The following is a 24,542-nucleotide window of genomic DNA, read 5'->3' as shown; positions in this document are numbered from 1 at the left end:
AACGTATGAACGATCAAAAATACTTACCTAATCGTTGATCGTTGACACGTCGTTCTAATCCCAAATATCGTTGATGGTGCTGGACGCAGGTTGTTGGTCGTTCCTGAGGCAGCACACATCACTACGTGTGACACCGCAGGAATGAGGAACACAGCTTACCTGCGTCCTCCGGCAACGAGGTGGGCGTCACTTTCTTTCGGCTGCTCTCCACCCCTCCGCTTCTATTGGACGGCTGCCGTGTGACGTCGCTGTGACGCCGCACGGACCGCCCCCTTAGAAAGGAGGCAGTTCGCCGGCCACAGCAACATCGCTAGGCAGGTAAGTCTGTGTGACAAGTATTAGCGATATTGTGCGCCAAGGGCAGCGATTTGCCCGTGACACACAAACGACAGGGGCGGGTGCTATCACGAGCGACATCTCTAGCGATGTCGCTGCGTGTAAAGCCCCCTTAAAAGGAGGTACATTAATTGATTGCCCCTTGGTACTTTCTTTACCTTTAACACTAGAACTACTGAGGTAGTCATTTTGACTACTTTGCACTATGTATTTCTATATAGGTGTCACGAGTCCAGTAGTTCTAGTGTTAAAGAATTAGGGTTTTGCTGATAAAAGTACTGTATTTTTTGGACTATAAGGCACACCAGACCATAAGACACACGCTTCTATGTACATAATATGAAAAAAACAATTTGGGGAAGAATATTTCAAACTTATAACTACGGTGAATAACTATAAGATGCACCTAGGTTTTAGAGGAGGAAAATAGGAAAAAAAATTTGAACCAAAAAATGTGGTCATGATGTACTGTTAAGTATCCTGGGCCCCTTCCAGGTATATGTCCTCCATCCTAGTATATATGTTCCCCATCCTTGTTCCATCCTGGTATATATGTCTCTATCCTAGTATATATGGTCCTCATTGTGGTATATATGTCCCGATCCTGGTATAAATGGCCCTCATCCTGGGCCCATCGTAGTATATATGATCCCCATCTTGGTATATATGGCCCTCATCCTGGTATGTGTGTGTGTGTATATACAGTACAGACCAAAAGGTTGGACACACCTTCTCATTCAAACAGTTTTCTTTATTTTCAGGGCTCTGAAAATTGTAGATTCACATTGAAGGCATCAAAACTATGAATTAAAACATGTGGAATGAAATACTTAAAAAAGTGTGAAACAACTGGAAATATGTCTTATATTCTAGTTTCTTCGAAGTAGCCACCTTTTGCTTTCATTACTACTTTGCACACTCTTGGCATTCTCTTGATGAGCTTCAAAAGGTAGTCACCGGAAAGGGTTTTCCAGCAGTCTTGAAGGAGTTCCCAGAGATGCTTAGCACTTGTTGGCCCTTTTGCTTTCACCCCAAACCATCTCGATTGGGTTCAGGTCTGGTGACTGTGGAGACCAGGTCATCTGACGTAGCACACTATCACTCTCCTTCTTAGTCAAATAGCCTTTACACAGCCTTGATGTGTGTTTGGGGTCATTGTCCGGTTGAAAAATAAATGATCCAACTAAACGCAAACCGGATGGAATTGCACGCCGCTGAAAGATGCTGTGGTAGGCATGCTGGTTCTGTATGCCTTCAATTTTGAATAAAACCCACACAATCACACCTCCTCCTCCATGCTTCATGGTGGGAACCAGCCATGTAGAGTCCATCCTTTCACCTTTTCTACAAAGACACGGTTGTTGGATCCAAAGATCTCAAATTTGGACTCATCAGAGCAAAGCACAGATTTCCACTGGTCTAATGTGCATTCCTTGTGATCTGTAGCCCAAACAAGTCTCTTCTGCTTGTTGCCTGTCCTTAGCAGTGGTTTCCTAGCAGCTATTTTACCATGAAGGCCTGCTGCACGAAGTCTCCTCTTAACAGTTGTTCTAGAGATGAGGTGTGTCCAAACTTTTGGTCTGTACTAAATATATATATATATATATATATATATATATATATATATATATATATAAAGAAGAAGGAAACCTGACTGCATACAGCTGCTGTGCTGGAAAAAAAATTTATTTAGGAATTTTCTCCATAAGTGCAGGTAAAAACGGCGGGAGGTAACCTGGATGCGAGTCCCTCCGGGAGGACGACGGCCGTTTCGCCTGCCAATCAGGCTTCTACAGGTCCACCTAGGACCCGTAGAAGCCTGATTGGCAGGCGAAACGGTCGTCGTCCTCCTGGAGGGACTCGCATCCAGGTTACCTCCCGCCGTTTTTACCTGCACTTATGGAGAAAATTCCTAAATAAATTTTTTTTCCAGCACAGCAGCTGTATGCAGTCAGGTTTCCTTCTTCTTTATACGGATTATCGAGACTGATTTTCTTTCCTGACGTGCACGTTGCACCTGGAGCTAACCAAGCGTTGTAAACCCCATCCCCTGCACGTGTGTGAAAACCACAAGGTAACCTGAAGGCCGGCGGTGCAGGACCTTTCCTTTACTTGAAGTATATATATATATATATATATATATATATATATATATATATATACCTATCATCCTGGTACATAGGGCCCTCATCCTGGGTCCATCCTAGTATGTATGATCCTCATCCTGGTATGTATGATCCCCATCTTTGTATATATTTTCCCCATTATGGACACATCTCCCTCATACTGGTATATATGCTCCCCATCCTGGTATATTTGTCCCCAATCATGGGCCTACCCTCGTGTATATGCCAACCATCACACATAAAAAAAATAAATGATTATACTCACCATCCCTCTGCTCCCCCGAATGCCCGGCAAGTGACTTCAGTGTGTAAGCGGCTTCTTGCATGATGTCTATGCCATGCGCTCCCAGTTACACACTAACGCCAGCTGCCAGAATTTTCACCATGACAGAGAGTAGTCCCTCTGATTTCTGGTGTCAGGAGATCACAGCACAGGGCTTAATACACATTTGCTCAGGTTACTACTACTGAGTGCAGATTTTTATTTTATCCAGCACTGGTTCCTGAAACTCTGCATGAAATGTATGGGCAGCTGTTCTCTATTGCTAATTAGCTCTGCTATAAAGTCTTCCCTCCTAGTCCAGGTAATCGCTGGTGATAGTTTCTGCTTCATTTGCCTCTAGAGGGAACCCATGAGCTGAGGACCAGGAAGCCATTCAGAGAACATTTTCTGTGTGAAAATTGGGTTGAGTTTTTCCCTTCCTTAGTACTTTTGTTTTTTTCCTGTGATTTGTTACTCATTATTACCACTTGTTGTTTGGAGTGCTTTGTATGATTGTTGTTTCTTTTACCTCTGTCTGTCTGATTCTCTCTGTGTCTTTAATATACAGTGAGACTAGCGTTCCCGTTGCCCTGCGCACTATACAGGGCTGAGTCTAAGGAAAGACAGGGATAGGCACGTGATCGGCGATGGGATAAAAGAACCCGTATAGGGACGTTAGGGAATGCAGGGATCAGTCTCAGGTGAGTTTAGGAGGTGACCCTGCTCCCCCTACACTTGCTTGCAGGGCCCACCGTTGTAACGTGTACCCTGAGTGTTGCGGCACTCGCCGGGGGTTCTCGTTTACCTGGTGGAACCCCATAGTCACTGCGTGACAAAAAGCCAACAATTTCCTGAAGCGTCTTTCTGTAGCGAAATCTAAAGCACGCCATGTACACAGCCCTCTCAGATGTGGCTCACCATTCTGCAACTGCTCTGGGACACTTTTTACACTAACTGGCGTACTTCATCATTAGATTTGCATATTGGACATGAGCCGTATTTTATGAAACACCCCTGCAGACAATTCCATGAGCAGTTCCATGCATTTAATAATATTGTAAAATTATCTCAATATATTATATATCTGGAATAATTGTTTTAGTGCAGTGAAAAGGCTTTAAATACACAGACCTCTGCCCTGGGGGATTGGATTTCACTCTGGGACTGGTTCTATTATTTGTTTTATTGAATGATTATACTGATTATACTTTTTATGTTACTAGGTGTTTTGAATTGGGAATGCCGAGGACCTACAAGGAACAGGCTGCCAGGGAACGTTGCTGCAGGCTCTATAGCCACCTAATTAATTTCCAAACAAAGCTTTCAGTGGTTAATTTACATTAAGCGAAATGTAAATCATGACGAGACAAACGGGGCTGAACTGCAATTGTGGGATGTGGGATATGGTTTATGGGCAGCGTAAGAACAAGCTGTGGAAATCCCACACTGAAGAGGATGGGCCATTAGACCACACTGTTATTCTTCCTATAAAGTCAATTTAATTAAAAGGAGCTGGTACATACCGCGTCCTATATAGATAAGGAAAATAAGGAAAAATTTACAAGGTTTTAAAGACCCTAAAATCAATCACCAGTAAATAAAAATTCTCTTCTGTCCATTATAGAAGCTCACATAGAGGTTGACTCTCGTTCTCAAATTCCAGATTGGCCACCCTTGTTACCTAGGACCTTCTATTGACACCCTTCCTACAGAGCGCCACAAAGGTCTCAAATTAGGCTGAGGCCACACGCATGACACTCAGCTCACAGCTCGCAGCACAGCGGGAGCCGAGTGTCATGCGACTGTGGTGCGATCAGACCACAGCTGCGGAGGGGATGGCCAGCGCTGAAGAGGGGAGGGCCAGCGCTGCGGAGGGGATGGCCAGCGCTGCGGAGGGGAGGGATTGATTTACCTCCCTATCTTCTCCATTGCCGACTGATGCGAGAATTACACTGCTCTCGCGTTACACCGGTGTAATGAGAGTGCAGTGCAATGTTTCTCTCGCCCCATAGACTTGAATGGGTGGGAGTGGAACAAGATCACATTCCACCCGCAGCATGCTGCAACTGTTTTCTCGGTCCGATTAGGGCTGACAAAACAATCGCTCATGGAAGCTGCCCCATAGAGTAATATTGGTCTAATAATAATAATAATTAATAATAATTTTATTCATTTATATAGCGCTAACATATTCCGCAGCGCTTTACATACATTGGCAACACTGTCCCCATTCGGGCTCACAATCTAGAGTCCCTATCTGTATGTCTTTCAAGTGTGGGAGGAAACCGGAGTACCCGGAGGAAACCCACGCAAACACGGGGAGAACATACAAACTCCTTGCAGATAGTGTCCTTGGTGGGATTTGAACCCAGGACCCCAGCGCTGCAAGACTGCAGTGCTAACCACTGAGCCACCGTGCCGCCCGCACTGAGTGCAATGCAATTTTTTTTTTTTTATCGCATTCCACTTGCTCCGTATTACTCGCCGTGTGTGCTGACCCTTATACAGCGCCTAGCTCTACTTGGTGTAAATGATGCTCTTCTCCTGAATTTGGCATTAGTTTTCTTTTGTTCCTGCCCTTCTCCATTCCCGAAATATGGCCCCCTCTTTCATGCGTGTTAATCTAATCTTTTTAGCCAAATGGATGTAGTCTTTAAAGATCTCCAAGATCTTATCCCCATATGTAGTAGCTGTAATAATAATATTAGCAAATACCTCCAATTAGAAATGTAGTATAGTTCTCCTGATATAGCCATGTCTCTTACCTCATGTGCAGGGCATTGCAGCTTAGGTATCCATGGTTATGACCACAAGCAACTAACTGACTAACTAATTGTCACTATGTGAGTGGTCATAACCATGGATACCTAAGCTGCAATGCGCTGCACATGAGGTCAGTGACATGGCTATATCAGGAGAACTATACTACATTTCTAATTGGAGATATATGCTAATATTGTTATTATCACAGCTACTACATATTGGGATTGGATATTAAAGATGGGAATACCCCTTTAATTCTTCCCTATATGCGTCTAATTAAAGAACACGCCCAGGTTCAATAAAAAGGCATAAAGCTAAATTTATTAAGACTGGCATTTTGCATGTCAGTCTTACAGGGGTATTCCCATCTTCAAGATCCTTTCTCAGTATGTAGTGGGTGTTATAATAATAATAATAATAATAATAGTAATAATAATATTACCAAATACCTCCAATTAGAAATGTAGTATACTTCTCCTGATATAGCCATGTCTATAACCTCATGTGCAAAAAGTGAGTACATCTTTAAGTGAAAATGGCCTAATTGTGCCCAAAGTGTCAATACTTTGTGTAGCCATCATTTTTTTTCCAGCACTGCCTTAACTTTCTTGGGCATGAAGTTCACTAGAGCTTCACAGGAGTCGCTGGGTTCTCTTCCTCCTCCATGACAAGATCACTGAGCTGGTGGATGTTAGAGACCTTGCGCTCCTTCACTTTCCATTTGAGCAGGCCCCACAGATGCTCAATAGGGTTTAGTTCTAGAGACGCTTGGCCAGTCAAGAACCTTTACCCTCAGTTTCTTTAGCAAGGCAGTGGTCATCTTGGAGGTGTTTGTGGTCATTATGTTAGAATACTGTCCTGCGCCCCAGTTTTTGAAGGGAGGGGATCATGCTCTGCTTCATTGTGTCACAGTACATGTTGGCATTCATGGTTCCCTAAATGAACTGTAGCTCCTCACAGAAAGTAGAACTCATGCAGCCCCAAACCATGACAGTCCACCACCATGCCTGACTGTAGGCAGGACACACTTGACATCACTTGAACCAAATACGTTTATCTTGGTCTCATCAGACCACAGGATATGGTTCCAGTAATCCATGTCCTTAGTCTCCTTGTCTTCAGCAAACTGTTTGCGGGCTTTCTTGTGCATCATCTTTAATAGAGACTTCCTTCTGGGATGACAGCCATGCAGACTAATTTGATGCAATGTGTGGCGTTTGGTCTGAGCACTGACAGGCTGACCCCATAGCCCTGTAACCTCTGCAGCAATGCTGGCAGGACACAAATGTCTAATTTAATAAGACGACCTCTAGATATGACACTGAGCACATGCACTCAGCTTCTTTGGTTTACAAATACTGAGGTAAAAACCTCACCAAATACTCAACATGTGCCCAAGGCCTTAGGTGGTTTCCTCACCTGCAAACAGACTGTCTTTAAAAGCTCCAGATTCATCAAAGTGGTTCATGCTGTTTAATAAATCTGCCATATTTTTCAACTGTTTAGTATAAGTTTATTATTTGCTATACGTGACACAGTTTTAGTGCAATTTTTGGTGTTGCATGTCACTTGATATCTCTTTCCCGTTACATCACAGCCTTTGATAAAATTGGGAATGGTTTGTCAGAAAGGAGCAAGACATGAAATGCAACGTTGTTGTAATGCAGTTGTAACGGGGTGCCAGGGGTGCCTCGGGGGTTGTAGTCGTGGCCCCTTTTTCTATCAGGCTTACACCCGGCTCCGCCGTCACTATTGGGACACGAGATGGCTTGGTGGGGCAGAGTGTGGTGGTGCAGATAACGCCGTCAGATGTACAAACACTTTGCAGACGTAGGTCGGTTGAACCAGCAGGCATGTTTATTGTACACTTTTTCATCACAGAGGCAAAACAAATCAGATGACTTCACACTTTTGCTAGGGGAAAACCTGTTCTGGACGTCTCCTCTAGTGGGGATGTGCTCGGCTACTCCACTTCACCTGGCTCCCACTCCGACTAACACAGACTGGACCCACACCAAATAGGAATAACGTTTGGAACACCATTCTAAGTCCGAACTGGGTGCAAAAACCTAAAAAATACTTTGGCGTAGTGTTGGGGCTCTATTGCATTGATCAATTCAGTAGCTAAATTTCTCTTGATTCATATGTTCATGGCAGTAATGCAGATTCCATTTTTCACATTTTCACTCTTCATATAGCTATTTGATTTTTCAAGTCAGTATTCACACAGCAGTTTCTGCTATTCCATGTATTCCCCTTCCATAGTCACTGGTGTGCATACCTTATCTCCCCATAGTGATGTTTTTTTAGGTTTTTGCACCCAGTTCAGACTTAGAATGGAGTTCCAAACGTTATTCCTATTTGTTAGTATTTTTTCGTTTGTGAACCCTCCCCATACACACCTATTGCCAATCCATATCATACGCATAAATAGCCTGGGTCTCAGCTTCCCATACACGGTAGGTTTTTTAACTGCATGAGAGGACACACACAAGCTAGGGACCCAGTGGCGTAACTACCGCGGTCGCAGCGGTCGCGATCGCGACCGGGCCCGGGCGGTTTGGGGCCCGCGGGGACCCGGCAGATCAGCAGCCAGCTCCTCTCAGTGAGAGAGAAGCTGCGCTGATCTATCACAGTGCACGCGCCCACTATATGACCCGCTGCCGCCCCCGACACCGGGCCCTCCTGCCCGATGTCAGCGGCGGCACCGGGGCCCCCCTCCCCGCGCACAGTAATAATGAAGCAAAGAGCGGCCGGCGCCGCTCTGCATCATCATTCTGCCCCTGTGCCTGTGCGGTGAGTGACGTCACTCCTGTGCGACTGCTGTGCTGAGTGCACAGAGTACAGGGAGGGAGGACGCCGACCGCAGCACCGGGAGGACGAGCAGCAGTGGAAGGAGGAGAGCAGGGAGTACAGCATCAGTGGAACAAGGAGACGTCAGGACAGAGCAGCAGTGGAAGGAGGAGAGCGGTGAGTACTTGGTTTTTTTTTTTATATATATATGAGTACACGGTGGTCAGAGGCCTGGAGTGGGGAGGCTGCATTATACTGTACATGGAGGCCTGGGGTGGGAAGGCTGGATGATACTGTACATGGAGGCCTGGGGTGGGGAGGCTGCATCTGTACATGGAGGCCTGGGGTGGGGAGGCTGCCTGATACTGTACAAGGAGGCCTGGGGTGGGGAGGCTGCCTGATACTGTACAAGGAGGCCTGGGGTGGGGAGGCTGCATGATACTGTACATGGAGGCCTGGGGTGGGGAGGCTGCCTGATACTGTACATGGAGGCCTGGGGTGGGGAGGCTGCCTGATACTGTACATGGAAGCCTGGGGTGGGGAGGCTGCCTGATACTGTACAAGGAGGCCTGGGGTGGGGAGGCTGCCTGATACTGTACAAGGAGGCCTGGGGTGGGGAGGCTGCATGATACTGTACATGGAGGCCTGGGGTGGGGAGGCTGCATGATACTGTGCATGGAGGCCTGGGGAGGCTGCATTATACTGTACATGGAGGCCTGGGGAGACTCCATTATACTGTACATGGAGGCCTGGGGAGGCTGGCAGCATTATTATACATGGAGGCCTGGGGAGGCTGGCTGCTATATTATACATGGAGGCCTGGGAGGCTGGCTGCTATATTATACATGGAGGCCTGGAGAGGTTGGCTGCATTATTATATATGGAGGCCTGGTGAGGCTGCATAATAAACATGAAGGACACCTTATACATTGAATATAGAGGTGTAATATACATAGAGGTCTATGAGGCTGCATTATACTGGAGATCTATAGGGCTGCATTAAAATGGAGGTCGGGGGGGGGCTGTATAATACAAAATGAAGGGACACCTTATTCATGGAATATAGGGGTGAATTATACATGGAGGAGTATGGGGCTGCATAATACCATCTGAAGTTTTATGGGGTTGTGTTATAATACATATAGGACTATGGGGGCTGCATTATAATATATGGAGGACTATGGAGGCTACCTTATACATGGACTATGGAAGTGCATTATAAAACATGGAGGACTATGTGGTGCAGTATAATATATGGAGAACTATGGGGTGAATTTTAATACATGGAGAACTATGGGAAATGCATTATAATTGAAGGGCTACTTTATACATGGAGGATTATGGGGGTGCATTATAATATATGGAGGGCTATGTATCTGCATTCTAATATATGAAGGGTTATGTGAGACCCTTTATACAATTATTTGGAAGGCTATGTGGGGGCTGTTATAGTATTTTGAGAACTTTATACAGGGGGGACAAAGATACAAGTATGGGATGGAAATGTTTTGTGCTGAGGGAAAAAGGCTCTTTCCCTCAGCAGCCAACTTTCCCATGCTCTGCTATACATCTCTCAGCACCCAGCTTTCCCATGTTCTGATATACATCTCTCAGCACCCAGCTTTCCCATGTTCTGATATACATCTCTCAGCACCCAGCTTTCTCATGCTCTGATATGGGAAAGCTGGGTGCTGAGGACAAGATAAATATCAGAACATAGGAAAGCTGGGTGCTGATAGAGGGATTTCAGGGTGCTGTGGGTGAGAGCCAAGTGTCAGCGTCATTATCCTGTACCCCGAGTGTCAGTGTCATTATCCCTTACCCCATACCTCCCAACCGTCCCGGATACAGCGGGACTTTCACGCTTTACGTTGTTTGTCCCGTTGCCACGATCGGGACGGCCGGCTCCCGGGCTCCGCCCACCCACTCTCTCTCCGCCTCCCTGCTTTTCCCTCCTACCATCCCAGTAGACGTGGCATAACAGAGAGGAGCGCTGCCTGTGCTGCTGCTGGTACAGTAAAATCTCCCCAGCGCTGATTTCCCTCCCTCCCCCCCCTCACCCCCGGCCGGAGCCTCTCTGTGCGGTCGGCCGGCCGCCTGTCTGTGCGGTCGGCCGGCCGCCTTTCTGTGCGGGCGCCCCCTGGCCGCCTGTCTGTGCGGGCGCCCCCCTGCCGCCTGTCTGTGAAGGCGACCGGCCACCTCACTGTGTGGGCGACCGGCCGCCTCACTGTGGCTCCCTGCGTGTCCATGCTGGAGGCCCGCCGGCTGCCTGCGTGTCCATGCTGGAGGCCCGCCGGCTGCCTGCGTGTCCATGCTGGAGGCCCGCCGGCTGCCTGCGTGTCCATGCTGGAGGCCCGCCGGCTGCCTGCGTGTCCATGCTGGAGGCCCGCCGGCTGCCTGCGTGTCCATGCTGAATGGGTGTGGATGGGGAGTGGATATGGGCGTGACTGTGAAATGGGTGTGGTTAGGGGGCGTGGCCTAAAAATTTGTAGCGCGCCGCAAACTTTGTCTTTCTTTTCCTTCTTTAAAAGTTGGGAGGTATGCCTTACCCCAAGTGTCTGTGTATGTCTAGTCTAGTTTTGCACTCACAACTACTGCCGAGACCTCACTCAATGGAAAACGAATACATTGTGAAAGATTTTCCAACAACTTTTGAAAAGGGAAAGTTTTACTGTGTAATATAATCTGTTAATACAAACCAAACGGCAAATCTCTGAACGGACTTATTCAAGTCAAAATTTATTAGATTTACGGAATTGATTCCACCCTGAGCATGGAGCATCCAGGAGGACTCGCCCTCCTCCCTTCCTTTTTGATTACCCCCAACATGTTTGGTTCTAATCTTACCATGGGGTGTGTTAAAGGGATTAATGATCTCCCAACTAATTTTCAACTAATTATTCCGAACACGTTGTCAGCACATACTAAGCAATGAGTTAATGTCGCATGGCCGGCGAGGAGGCGTGCAGACCAGTACCCGTCTCCCCAGGAGAACTGACCTTCCTTCACATAACAGCTGCTAGGGTTCATTAACTTAAACCATCTTGAAACAAAAATCCTTTTAAGATCTTTCAACTTCTTTAAAGGGAACGAGGGGGGGAAAAAAATCTATAAACTGGTAGCCTGGCTAGCATAGCTTGGAGTAGCTCAGGGCACAATGGGTGGCGATGGATGATATATGTGAAACAGATGTAATTTTTGGGGGGTGATTGGGCCAGGCATTGCATTTACAGGCAAATTACATAGCAATGGAAGGCAATTAAAGAACAATAATTGGACATGATGACTTGATTCTTTAAAGCCTTTTAAGGTTTTTATTTTCCAGAGCTGCAGAACTGCAAAAGATCTCATGATGTTCTATCACAACAAATACCCCAGCGTAGACCATCAAGAAAGAGACAGACGGCACCACAAGTGGTTAATGACTTAAGCTACCTCTGCTGTGAAGGCATGCGAAGGTCTGGTACTTCCATTATACTGTCAATTGCTGGTTTGATTGGGGAGTGTAAATTTCTCCACGGGGTGTTGAGGAGAGGGCAGTGGATGCTATAGTGAAAGGGTCAAGAGGGTCAACAACTGCTGAAGGATATGACTGTAAAAGAGGAAATTTAGGACTTCAGGACTGCTGTGGGAATTATTATTATACTTATTATTTTACATCTGTGCAACAGATCTCTGCGCAGCAGCGGGAAAATAAAAACAAATCAACATATAAATATATTAAAATAATGGAGACCAAGTATTTGGAAGAGTAGTCAGATGTAAGGGATCACTTATTTTCAATTTATTTTTTTAAAGGAATTTTCCACTTTAAGAAAAATGGACCCTAAACACTTTTATATATTTAAAGGGAATCTGTCAACAGGTTTTTCCCACCTAATCTGAGACCCTGATTCTAGTAATGTGTCACTTACTGGGCTGCTTAGTGTAGTTTTGAAAAAATCCCTGTTTAATCAGCAGTAGATTATCATTACAGGACTACATGGTATGCTGCAGGTAGTCCAGCATATTCATGAGCTCTGTATAACTGCTAGATCTGCATTTTATTATTATTTATTATTATAGCGCCATTTATTGCATGGCGCTTTACAAGTGAAAGAAGGTATACGTACAACAATCATTAACAGTACAAAACAGACTGGTATAGGAGGAGAGAGAACCCTGCCCGCGAGGGCTCACAGTCTACAGGGAATGGGTGATGGTACAATAGGTGAGGACAGAGCTGGTTGCGCAGTGGTGTACTGGAGTGAGGGTTATTGTAGGTTGTAGGTTGTTGGAAGAGATGGGTCTTGAGGTTCCTCTTGAAGCTTTCCACGGTAGGAGAGAGTCTGATATGCTGAGGTAGAGCATTCCAGAGTATGGGGGAGGCACGGGAGAAATCTTGTACGCGATTGTGAATCAGAGAAAACAGTGATTTTCTCAAAATGACAGCAAACAGCTCAGTAAGTGACACATCGCTGGAATCAGGGTCTCTGTCTGTACATTATGCTGCTCTCAGATGAGGGAGCAAAAACCTGGTGACAGATTTCCTTTAACATAGTGTCAGACTGGGGTAGCAGGGGCCCACCAGTATGCAATGCAAATATTACTTTAACAAATGTACCTATTCTTCTATACAATAATATATTGGGTAGTTTGTAAAATGAATGATGAAATGCTTCTTTTTTTGTAAACAGTTAACAAAATGTATTGTGCCAACTATTGATTATGTTTGTGGGGTAAGTGACATACTACTGCAAAGGGGCCCACCAGAGGGTCCTCCTGTCCTCCTGTGGGCCAGTCCGAGCCTGGAGTTACCTTCCCCTGATTCAATGTCAGATCTCAGCTGCTGTTCTGGTTTCCGATATATATGTCAAGAGCTGCCAAGCTTCGTGATTGGCTGCAGCGCTGATGTGAGCTGTAGACAAGACATGACCGCTGCAGCCAAAACAACGAGACCAAAGCGGCAGAGGAAATACGGCGCTGGACAAATGAAAGTTGAGTATTTGCTTTGTTTGTTAAGGTACAACTATAAAAGCATTTTTTTTCTAAAGTGGAACACCCCTTTAAATAAGTGCATAACTTTTTTATTATTATTACTCACCACCAGGAGAACTAGATAGATTTGTTTGCATTCAAAGGGGGTTATCAACGGTAAAGGTCGGGGTTTTGTATCGGACTCCAGGTGTTTGGGGCTTCAACTCTAACATAGACTTTAAAAAAAAATCTGTGTCGGAGTTTGGGGGCTGTTCGTATGCTAATAAAGTTTGTTGAAAGGCTCCAGCGCAGCCATTCAATAAGCTTTATTGCATGGCGAAGATGACTTTACACTGATGTGAACCAAATCAATAAGATGGTTAAATAATTAACAGGAAGTGAGTGGGAGTCACAGGGCTCACTTCCTGTTAACCATATGTAGGCGGGAAGTTTTCTTCGCAGGGCTCGCATGTCATAACAATGTCATGTGAGCACCGGCGGGAAAGCAAGTTCCGATGTCGCTGGAACTGTGGCCGCACCGAAGGTGAGTATAGGCTTTATTATTTTTATGGGTGCCCAAGTAGTGGACAACTCCTTTAAGAAAAGCATTGCAAGCTAATTATTTCCTGATCCATGCCTGGATGAATAATCCAAAAATTTAAAACAAATTTTCATTATTTGTATACCTGTATTTTATAGGTAACGGCCATGGGAGCTCAAAAGTCACCTACCCCCGATTAGATTGTATGCTCATCTGTATACCCAGCTTCCTAACCTGAACTATTGGCTATTTCCATTGTTTTCATGCTGTTCTAAAAAAAATTTTTTATCCAAAATGTACTGAGAAAAGTTGTGAAAAAAGAAACAAATGTTAAATAAATAAATAAATAATACAATTAATAACATAATAAAAATAATACATAATTAAATATCATGAAAACTATATTAATACAGCCAAATACCACAATTCAGCAAAACTATACAGTATAAAGCAGTGTGCACAGGGGTCTGTTAAGGCCCCGTTGCACGCAACGACATCGCAACGAGATGTCGTTGGGGTCACGGAATTCGTGACGTACATCCGGCCTCATTAGCGACGTTGTTGCGTGTGACATGTACGAGCGACCGCTAACGATGCAAAATACTTACCAAATCGTTGATTGTTGACACGTCGTCCTTTTCCCAAATATCGTTGCTCGTTCTAGACGCAGGTTGTTGGCCGTTCCTGAGGCAGCACACATCGCTATGTGTGACACCCCAGGAACGACGAACAACAGCGTACCTGCGTCCTCCGGCTACAAGGTGGGAGTGACGTTTATGCGGCTGCTCTCCGCCCCTCCGCTTCTATTGGTGGCCCGCTGTGTGACGTCGCTGTGACGCCGTACGAACTGCCCCCTTAGAAAAAAGGTTGTTCGCCGGCCACAGCGACGTCGCTAGGCAGGTAAGTACGTGTGACGCGCACTACCGATATTGTTTGCCACGGGCAGCGATTTGCCCGTGATGCAGAAACGACGGGGGCGGGTGCTTTCACGAACGACATCGCTAGCGATATCGCTGCGTGTAAAGCAGCCTTTAGAAACACAGATTTACCAGCATTGCTCATCTGGGCACTATGCTATATACTGTAAACCGCAATGGCAGCCGCCCTGCGAGCCTCGCTGTAGACAGTGGAGTCATGTGTCTTAAATGTCATAGGAAAAAAAAAATCCAAAAACTGGTTTGCAATTATGGGCAAATTTTCTGTGAATCAATTTTCCTAAATATCCCCACAATATAAACGTTACTAGCTACATCTACTCTATATCTGGAATTGTTATTTCTCCCTCCATCCTTGACAACGTCAGTTCTCCATTTCCTCTTTTGGGAGGTGCATTTTTGTCTTAACTTAGACATGAATCATTTTTTTTTCTCCGGTTTTCATTGCCGGGAATTGGTTACTCAAGTTACGGATGGTGCCGGTTGTACTAAACAGAATGCAATGAAATTGCTAAATAAAATTACACCATGTTCTCTCTAAGGTTTGATTTTAACTTTTATTAGCCAAAACCTTGATTTTGCAGAAGCAGAAAAGCGAAATGTTACACGGGCGCTACTATTATATAATGGGCTGAGGTCTCCACCTAGTGGCCAAGCTATGTAAATGCAGGTCAATTGAATTCTTACATTTATCTATCTATCTATCTATCTATCTATCCCTCTATCCCTCTATCTATCTCTCTATCTCTCTATCCCTCTATCTATCTATCTATCCCTCTATCTATCTATCTATCCCTCTATCTATCTATCTATCCCTCTATCTATCTATCCCTCTATATATCTATCCCTCTATCCCTCTATCTATCTATCTATCTATCCCTCTATCTATCTCTCTATCCCTCTATCTATCTATATATCTGTTATCTATCTATCCCTCTTTATATATATCCCTCTATCTATCTATATATCTCCTATCTATCTATTTTTCTATCTATCACTTTATCCCTCTATCTATCTATCCCTCAATCTATCTCTCAATCTATCCCTCTATCTATCTAATCTATCTCCTATCTATCTATCCCTCTATCTATCCATTATCTATCCATTATCTATCTATCTATCCCTCTATCTATCCCTCTATCTATCTATCTATCTATCTATCTATCTATCCCTCTATCTATCCATTATCTATCTATCTATCTATCCCTCTATCTATCCCTCTATCTATCTATCTATCTATCTATCTATCTATCTATGCTAGTGTCTACATGTCATTGTGATAACATTGGCCTAAAAAGGAAGGGGGCTCCTTCTACTTCCAAAGCAGCAAACAGTTTCTGTCACAGAGACAAAAGGGGGGCATTATAATAAGGGACTGGACTGCAAAGGTGTCACAAATGTGCCACGGCCTGATGTGATCTAATGGGATCTGGGATCAGAAGGTCACAGCATATTGTGGATCTCAGATCTGCGTTAATGCTGCTCATCATTTACCTTGAGTTGGAGCAGTTAAGGTTCATTTCTATCCTGCAGTGATCTAACAGGTAGTTGTAACCTCAGCTGCAGCCACTCCCTTCTGCTATAAATATCCGTTCCTCACTGCTTCCTATGCCGGCTATAGCTCATACTAATGCTATCCTTTTGGAAGGAACAAGTCTGTGGAAAAAGCTGAGGCGTTGCTTCAGTTGCAGCTGAGAAGTTCCTGCCGGAATTTTATTTGTTGTGTTTTTCTCCCATGTTTGTCCTTACCTTCCTCATGTTGTCTTATGTCAGTAGCGAGACTAGCGTCTTCCTCGCCTTCACTAGGTAGCGTGAGTTCAGAGCCAGGGAGGGATTCAGCACGTAACTGGCGTACGGGGGGGGACGGACTCATCTAGGGACATTTAGGGAGTGCGGGGATCAGCCTTCGGTAATTATTAGGTAATGAGTATCATCCTCCCTACAGAAGACACTACTGCACCCTGCAATTTTTCTTAACGTGGACATTTAAAAAAAAAAAATAAAATATGATAATCTGAACAGTTGCACTGAATGACATTGATCTGAGCACTGTCAGGTTTTTTACAGACAAAAATGTAGCTGTGTGAACGTAGCCCAAGAGCGTGAGGATCGCCAACACAGAGAGGAACACAGAGCGAAGAGTTTATTAAGAGAAAAGGTTAGACAGCAGAGGAGAATACAGACACCATAAGTGTCTGAGGTTTTACCACATCGGATACAAGGGCCTCTGTGGGAGGAAGTGTAATGCAATAACTGAGTGCATAGGCTGCAAATTATCACGCAAAAACTACTACAAAGTACTGCAGCCAAGAGAAGTGACCATGAGAAGGGCCACACTGTGAACATATGCTGCGCTGACGGACCTGACAACCATCCCTGGACCATAAAGATAGCATATATTTAAATGGAATCTGTAAGCAGGATTTGCTATGTAATCTGAGAGCTGTTTGATGTAGAGACTGAGACCTTGATTCCATCGATGTGTCACTTACTGGGCTGTGTTTTTATCTTTCAATAAAATCAGTGTTTTATCATAAGGAGATTATCACTAGGTGTCTTGTGCCTCCTAGTCCAATGACGCCTGATACTGATTATCAGCTTTCTGTCTATACAGTATACACAGCTGCCAATCAGTGTTGTGGGCAGGGTTATATACAGCTCAGTATTCCAAGCAGAGAAAACTGTGATTCTATCACAACTGCTACACCCAGTCAACATCACTGGAATCAGGGTCTCTGTCCCTTCATCATGCTGCTGTCAGATTATATAGCAGAAACCTGTTGATAGGTTCCCTTTAAGGATAGCATGAAAAAAGTATATTGCAATAAAATATAACAGTATATCAGTTTAGCAATTACCAAAGAGACCCAGGTGACTCTTCCACTACTCCCAGTTCCAGCCTTAAGGGTGCTTTACACGTTGCGACATCGCTAGATATTGCTAGTGTCGCGGGCGGAGGAGCCGCGCTCGCTACGCTCGGGTCCGGGGCTGCTGCTGCACGGTGGCTCGAGCGGTGGGCCGGACCCGGGGACTCAAGCAGCGCTCCTCGCCCCCGAGTGAAAAGGGGTGTTGGGTGGTTTTAGGGAGATAGTTCGTGACGCCACCCACGGGTCGTGGTGATGATGGGCACCACCGCTGCTCGTGACGGGATACCCGGGAGCGATGGCGGGGAGCAGCTAGGTGTTAGTTCCCCCTCCGTGGGTAGGGGTTGGTGATCCCGGGGCCCGGTGGTGGTACGGGGAGGCAGGGAAGCTGGGGTGCAGGGTTGCGGAGGCAGCGCGGCGCAGTGCCGGATGGCACTGTTGTACTCACTCAGGCACAGATTCACAGAGTCTCTGGTAAACCAAACGGCTGGATGGACGGGTCCCGCAGCCGGATGCAGTGTCTTTGCTCTCCCCGGACAGGTTGATGGTGGCTGTCTTTCTCTGCACCGCTTTGTATGGATTGACTCCGATGGTTTCCCACTGGTGGTCCGCTCCCCGGCATGTATGTACCGAAGGAGCCCCTTTTGCCCGCAGGCGCTGGCCCTTGGATCTCTAGCCTATGGCGGTGGCTTTTTATCCTCACTGTGTGGACTGTTGCCTTCTGTCGGGTCTTGGGTGTGAGGGAACCCCTGGGGTCCCGGTCACTATCGGATTTGACCGTTGTCGGCAGCTCCTAGCCTGGTCAGGGTCTGATGGCCCTGCCTTTGTGCCTGGTACAGTTCTGCTCCCCGGCTCGGTACCGGCAGGCCACCGCCCGTCCCCGGTCCTACGGTTCCGCTGACTTGTACCACCTCCTGCAGACGGCCACCACCATCTGCCGACCTTGCTGTACGTGCCTGGGCTCCTACCCAGACACCAACAGTTTCTCTCCTGTCACTTTCAACTCCACAACTCAATTCCTCTCCACTCCACTCCAAACCGAACTAACTGCTTTTCCCGCCTCCAGGCCTGTGAACTCCTCGGTGGGTGGGGCCAACTGCCTGGCTCCACCCCACCTGGTGTGGACATCAAGCTTGGAGGACGGCAACAAGGATTTTGTTTGACTGTTGATGCCTAACCAGGGGAGGGGGTGTGTGTGATGTTGTGTTTGTGACTACCTGGCTAGTCCAGGGCGTCACGCTAGCGATGTCGAGCGCGATAGCACCTGCCCAGTCAGTGGCACGATATGTGGTGATCGCTGCTGTAGCCAACATTATCGCTACGGCAGCGTCACACGCACATACCTTGTCAGCGACGTCGTTGTGACCGTCGAACAAACCCTCCTTCAAGGGGGAGGTGCGTTCGGCGTCACAGCGACGTCACTGCAGCGTCACTGAACCGCCGCCCAATAGAAAAGGAGGGGAGGAGATGAGCGGCCGGAACATGCCGCCCACCTCCTTCCTTCCTCCTTTTCCGGTGGACACAGGTAAGGTGAGGTTCCTCGTTCCTGCGGTGTCACACACAGCGATGTGTGCTGCCGCAGGAACTACAAACAACATCGTACATGCAGCATCAAAAGATAATTGGGAGTAGGGGGGCATGTCACCGAGGAGCGATTTTGAATGTTTTTGCGACGATTGAAAATCGCTCATAGGTGTCACACACAACGACATCGCTAAAGCGGCCGGATGTGCGCCACAAATTCTGTGACCCCAAAGACATCGCTTTAGCGTGTAAAGCAGCCTTTAGACTAGGTTCACATGGGTCAAATATACAGCAGATTTTCCTTTTTCATATTCTGGATGCAAAATCCACAGCTTATAATAGTAACAGAATTATGAGTGAGATTTGATGAAATGTCATCCATACACACAGGAAAATATACACAGTGTAAACGGAGCAGCAGTTTGGATTTCACATGTTCTGTGAGTCATCACCAAGAGTTTCTTCCTTTTGGTTGCATTCACACACTGCAGATTTTGTTGCAGCAGATTGTTGGGTTATATTCCCACAAGGAATACTTGAGATTTTGATGTTGCAGATTTTATGCAGAGTTTCTTGCACCTATTAAATCAATTAGGTTACATGTGTGACGCCCTGGGCAAGCCAGGGGTCACAGGTCATAGCACCACACGCACCCCACATTCCCTGCAGGAACACCAAAGTCAAAACTGAAATCCTTGTTGCCTTCCTCCAGGGGCTGGTGTCCACACCAGGGGGTGGGCCAGGCGGTTGGCTCCACCCACCGAGGAGTTCACAGCCCTGGAGGCGGGAAAACCAGGCAGATGAGTTTTAGAGTTGAAAGTGTGAGGAGTAAACAGTGGAGTTGTAGTGAGAGAAGGAGAAAGAGACAAGTGACAACAAGAAGCCTGAAGTTGGTCCGGGTGTGTGCCCCGGACTGAGACAGCAAGGTTGGCAGACGGCGGTGACCGTCTGCAGGAGAGATTGCTCGGAGGTTCCCGAAAGGACCGTGGACGGGTGGTGACCCGGCGGTACCGGAGCGGTATACAAAGAACAGTCAGCACCAGGGCAGGGGCCTTTCGGATCCCGGCAAGGCTAGGAGTCGCCATAATTTGCCAAATCCGTCAGTGAAGGGGACCACTGGGTCTCCCAACAACCAAGTCCCGATTGAAGGCAACAGTCTGACCCTTAAGGGGAGACACCGCCACCGCCAAGGCACCAGTTTCCCAGGGCCAGCACCTGCGGGCAAGAGAGGGGCTCCTCCGGCTCATATCCAGGTCGGGGAGCGGGTTACCGGTGGGAACCCATCGCTACCAAAGAACCGTACTTAGGTGCAGGAAAGTGACCGTCACCGCTAACTGCAGGGAACATCAGCACCGTAGCCGTCCGAGGGACCCGTCCAACCAGCCGTTTGTTTACCGAGAACTGTGTCATGTTTACTGGCTGAGTGAGTACCTCCGTGCCGTGCGGCACAGCGCTGCCCCTGCGTCCCTGCACCTCCACAGGCCCCATAACCCGCCTGTCCACCAACCTAACCCCCATCACTGGGCCCCGGGACCACCAAACCCCCTACCCACGGAGGGGCAAATCAACAACTGGCTGCTCCATACCACCACTCCCGGGATCCCCAGACAGAGCAGCGGTGGTGTCCACACAATCACCACAACCGTGGGTGGCGTCACGGACAGTAAACTATCCCCACAACCAAACCCCTTTCACTCACGGGCGAGGAGCGCCGCTCGAGTCCCCGGGATCCGGCCCATTGCTCGAGCCACCGAGCAGCAGCGGGCCGCAGCGGCAGCCGGACCCGAGCAGTGGGAGAGCGCAGCGTCCCCTCCTCCGCCCGCGACAACTTGGCGTCACGAACAGGATCTTACCGCTCTGCCGTTGGGTAGATGTGCGCCTTGTGACCGCCGGAGGTGTCCGGCCTGAAAATTTCAGAAGCCGCCATCTTTGGCGCGAAGAGTTCCCGCTCGAGCGTCTTCTCGAGTAGCAGAGGCGCGAAGGCCAAAACCCCGCCCCAATAGAGGAGGGGCCGGAAAGAAGCTAAGGGGGACGAAATGGCGACTGGTCGCATGTAGCCGCGGCTATAAAAGCAGGGACGCCAGGACCCTGTGGCCATCTTGTTGCTAGTTCCTGGAAAGCACGACTGCCGAGATGTCCGCTCCAGCTAATAACAGCGAGACCCCCGCGCCCGGCATGGCGACGTGGTTGAGGGACCGGACCGCCCCGCTGAGTAATCGTCTGCAGGCCCACATGCAACTCCTCCTGGAGGAGTGGGAGACCGACATGGCGGATGTGGTGGCTGCTATGTGGAGACGCGAGGTAGAAGAGGATTTGGAGGAGCGGGTAAGAGACCCACGCCCCTGTATTCCTGAGGGATCGGCCATTGGAGCTGAGGGGCCCGGCCGGCTTCCGCTCACCCTGCCTCTCTCCCCGCTACCCGTGATAGCTGCTGCCACTCCGCCATTAGGCCCGCTACCTGCCCAACCGGTAGCGATACCCTGCCAAGCCGCCCCGGTGGACCAGCCGGCTGCAGACGTCCAGGACGTCCCTGAAGTACACCAGGGGGAACCACTAGGACTGCGGCCCCTTAACAGAATGGTGCCAGAAGTCTCGGTAGTGACTGTGCCAGACCCCGAGCCCGGGACCGTGGCCTGGATGAAGGCCCGGGTGATTCAATTCCACCGGCGTCAGCAGGATCAGATCTTCCGGATGATGGAGCAGTGGACTAACGAGGTGGAGATGCTGATTACAACTGCCCCGATGTACGAAGGGGGAATAGATGTAGCAGAGTCGACTGGTGACCCACGTCCCTATGTCCTACCAGGACCGGCCGCTGCGGCTGAGGGGCCCGGCCTAGTCTCGGCCTATGCATCACCCTTGCCGTTACTTATGGGGCGCCTCAGTGTAGACTCGCCTGATCTGCTGCTCCGTGCTACCGCAGAAGGGTCTGAAGTGCTGGATGCTGGAGGCCAGGAGGCTGCGGCAGCTGGCAGTAACCCGCCTGACGCAGGAACAAGAGATGATGACTCCGGCCCCAACCCCGGGTCCGCTGCTGAGTTGGAAGAGGCAATGGAGCGTGCCTGCTATGTAGGGGGTCCAGTGGTCTTCCATACCCCGCGTACCGGTGGAAATTGGTACCGGGTACCCCTGTCACAGCAGGCATGTCAGTGCATGTTTGATATGCTGGTGGGGGGGGAAGGATCCGCCCTAGCTGAGGACTCTGAGTAGGGCAGCGGAACCCCGTTGTCCAGTCCCCGTTGGGACCAGAAAGTCTGTGTTTGAATTACTGTTTGAAAGTTTTGCAAATGATGAAAAAGATTAACCGAAGTTAACCTGATTGTCTACCGTGATTGGGAAAACCGGCCGTTGCCGTCACCGTTGTCCCCGTGTGGACCGTTTGCAAATTGTTGGCATGAGGAACTGCTCATGGACAAGCCCGTGAACTTGCAGGGCAGCCACAAACGTTAGTGGCTTGTAAATAAGTTGAGTTACCGTTACCGTTTCCGCATTTGCCGCCTCCGGAGAGGCAGGTTGGAGGGAGGGCCCGCAGAAGAGCCGGCTGGGGCCCAGCCACCACAGGGACCGGTGGCTACCCTCTGGAGGGGAAGGACGGATCCCGCTCGGGTAACTTGGTGCAGGACTGGGGTCAAGGGGTGCTGCCTGTTTTCTAGGGGCAGCATCAGGGCCAGGTTACTTGGGTGGCAGAGAGCGGAGACCGTAACCGTTAACCGTTTAAAAACCGTAACGTTTAAGAAATGTGCCTCCCGATGTGGGATGATGTTTTTCTATTTGTATGTCTGTTACCGTTTTTTATCTTTTCAGAAAAAAAAACAAAAGGAAAATAAAACCGGTGTTGGACGGGCAGCCCGAGGACGGTCTGCGTTTTGCTAAGGGGGAATGTGACGCCCTGGGCAAGCCAGGGGTCACAGGTCATAACACCACACGCAACCCACATTCCCTGCAGGAACACCAAAGTCAAAACTGAAATCCTTGTTGCCTTCCTCCAGGGGCTGGTGTCCACACCAGGGGGTGGGCCAGGCGGTTGGCTCCACCCACCGAGGAGTTCACAGCCCTGGAGGCGGGAAAACCAGGCAGATGAGTTTTAGAGTTGAAAGTGTGAGGAGTAAACAGTGGAGTTGTAGTGAGAGAAGGAGAAAGAGACAAGTGACAACAAGAAGCCTGAAGTTGGTCCGGGTGTGTGCCCCGGACTGAGACAGCAAGGTTGGCAGACGGCGGTGACCGTCTGCAGGAGAGATTGCTCGGAGGTTGCCGAAAGGACCGTGGACGGGTGGTGACCCGGCGGTACCGGAGCGGTATACAAAGAACAGTCAGCACCAGGGCAGGGGCCTTTCGGATCCCGGCAAGGCTAGGAGTCGCCATAATTTGCCAAATCCGTCAGTGAAGGGGACCACTGGGTCTCCCAACAACCAAGTCCCGATTGAAGGCAACAGTCCGACCGTTAAGGGGAGACACCGCCACCGCCAAGGCACCAGTTTCCCAGGGCCAGCGCCTGCGGGCAAGAGAGGGGCTCCTCCGGCTCATATCCAGGTCGGGGAGCGGGTTACCGGTGGGAACCCATTGCTACCAAAGAACTGTACTTAGGTGCAGGAAAATGACCGTCACCGCTAACTGCAGGGAACATCAGCACCGTAGCCGTCCGAGGGACCCGTCCAACCAACCGTTTGTTTACCGATAACTGTGTCGTGTTTACTGGCTGAGTGAGTACCTCCGTGCCGTGTGGCACAGCGCTGCCCCTGCGTCCCTGCACCTCCACAGGCCCCATAACCCGCCTGTCCACCAACCTAACCCCCATCACTGGGCCCCGGGACCACCAAACCCCCTACCCACGGAGGGGCAAATCAACAACTGGCTGCTCCATACCACCACTCCCGGGATCCCCAGACAGAGCAGCGGTGGTGTCCACACAATCACCACAACCGTGGGTGGCGTCACGGACAATAAACTATCCCCACAACCAAACCCCTTTCACTCACGGGCGAGGAGCGCCGCTCGAGTCCCCGGGATCCGGCCCATCGCTCGAGCCACCGAGCAGCCGCAGCCGCAGCAGCAGCGGCAGCCGGACCCGAGCAGTGGGAGAGCGCAGCGTCCCCTCCTCCGCCCGCGACACATGCATTTTTTTCATCGTGTTTTTGTCACATTTTTGATACTGCAGTATTTGTCTTTTTTTTGGAATGTCATGTTTTAAATAAAGTTCTTGATTCTGAAGAGGGGAGGCTGGGGGCGCCGGCCGGGCTGTGACATGGTCACTTGCAAGGGGCTCCGTCTGCTTTAGCTCGGACGCTCCTCCTAGGCCCACGCCTTGGTCATCTCCACAGAGCAAGGTGGAAGGGGTTGTTGTTGGCGAGGTTCCTGGTGGGGTGTGTGCAATCCATACCTCTGATCAGGCCCTCGTTTGCTCCAGGAATTTCCGCAGGGAAATAATGGACACAGATACCTTGT

The sequence above is a fragment of the Anomaloglossus baeobatrachus genome, chromosome 12 (genome assembly GCF_048569485.1).
Source record: "Anomaloglossus baeobatrachus isolate aAnoBae1 chromosome 12, aAnoBae1.hap1, whole genome shotgun sequence".
NCBI lineage: Eukaryota > Metazoa > Chordata > Amphibia > Anura > Aromobatidae > Anomaloglossus > Anomaloglossus baeobatrachus.
The sequence above is the reverse complement of the archived record's forward strand: the minus strand, read 5'-3'. Positions refer to the sequence as shown.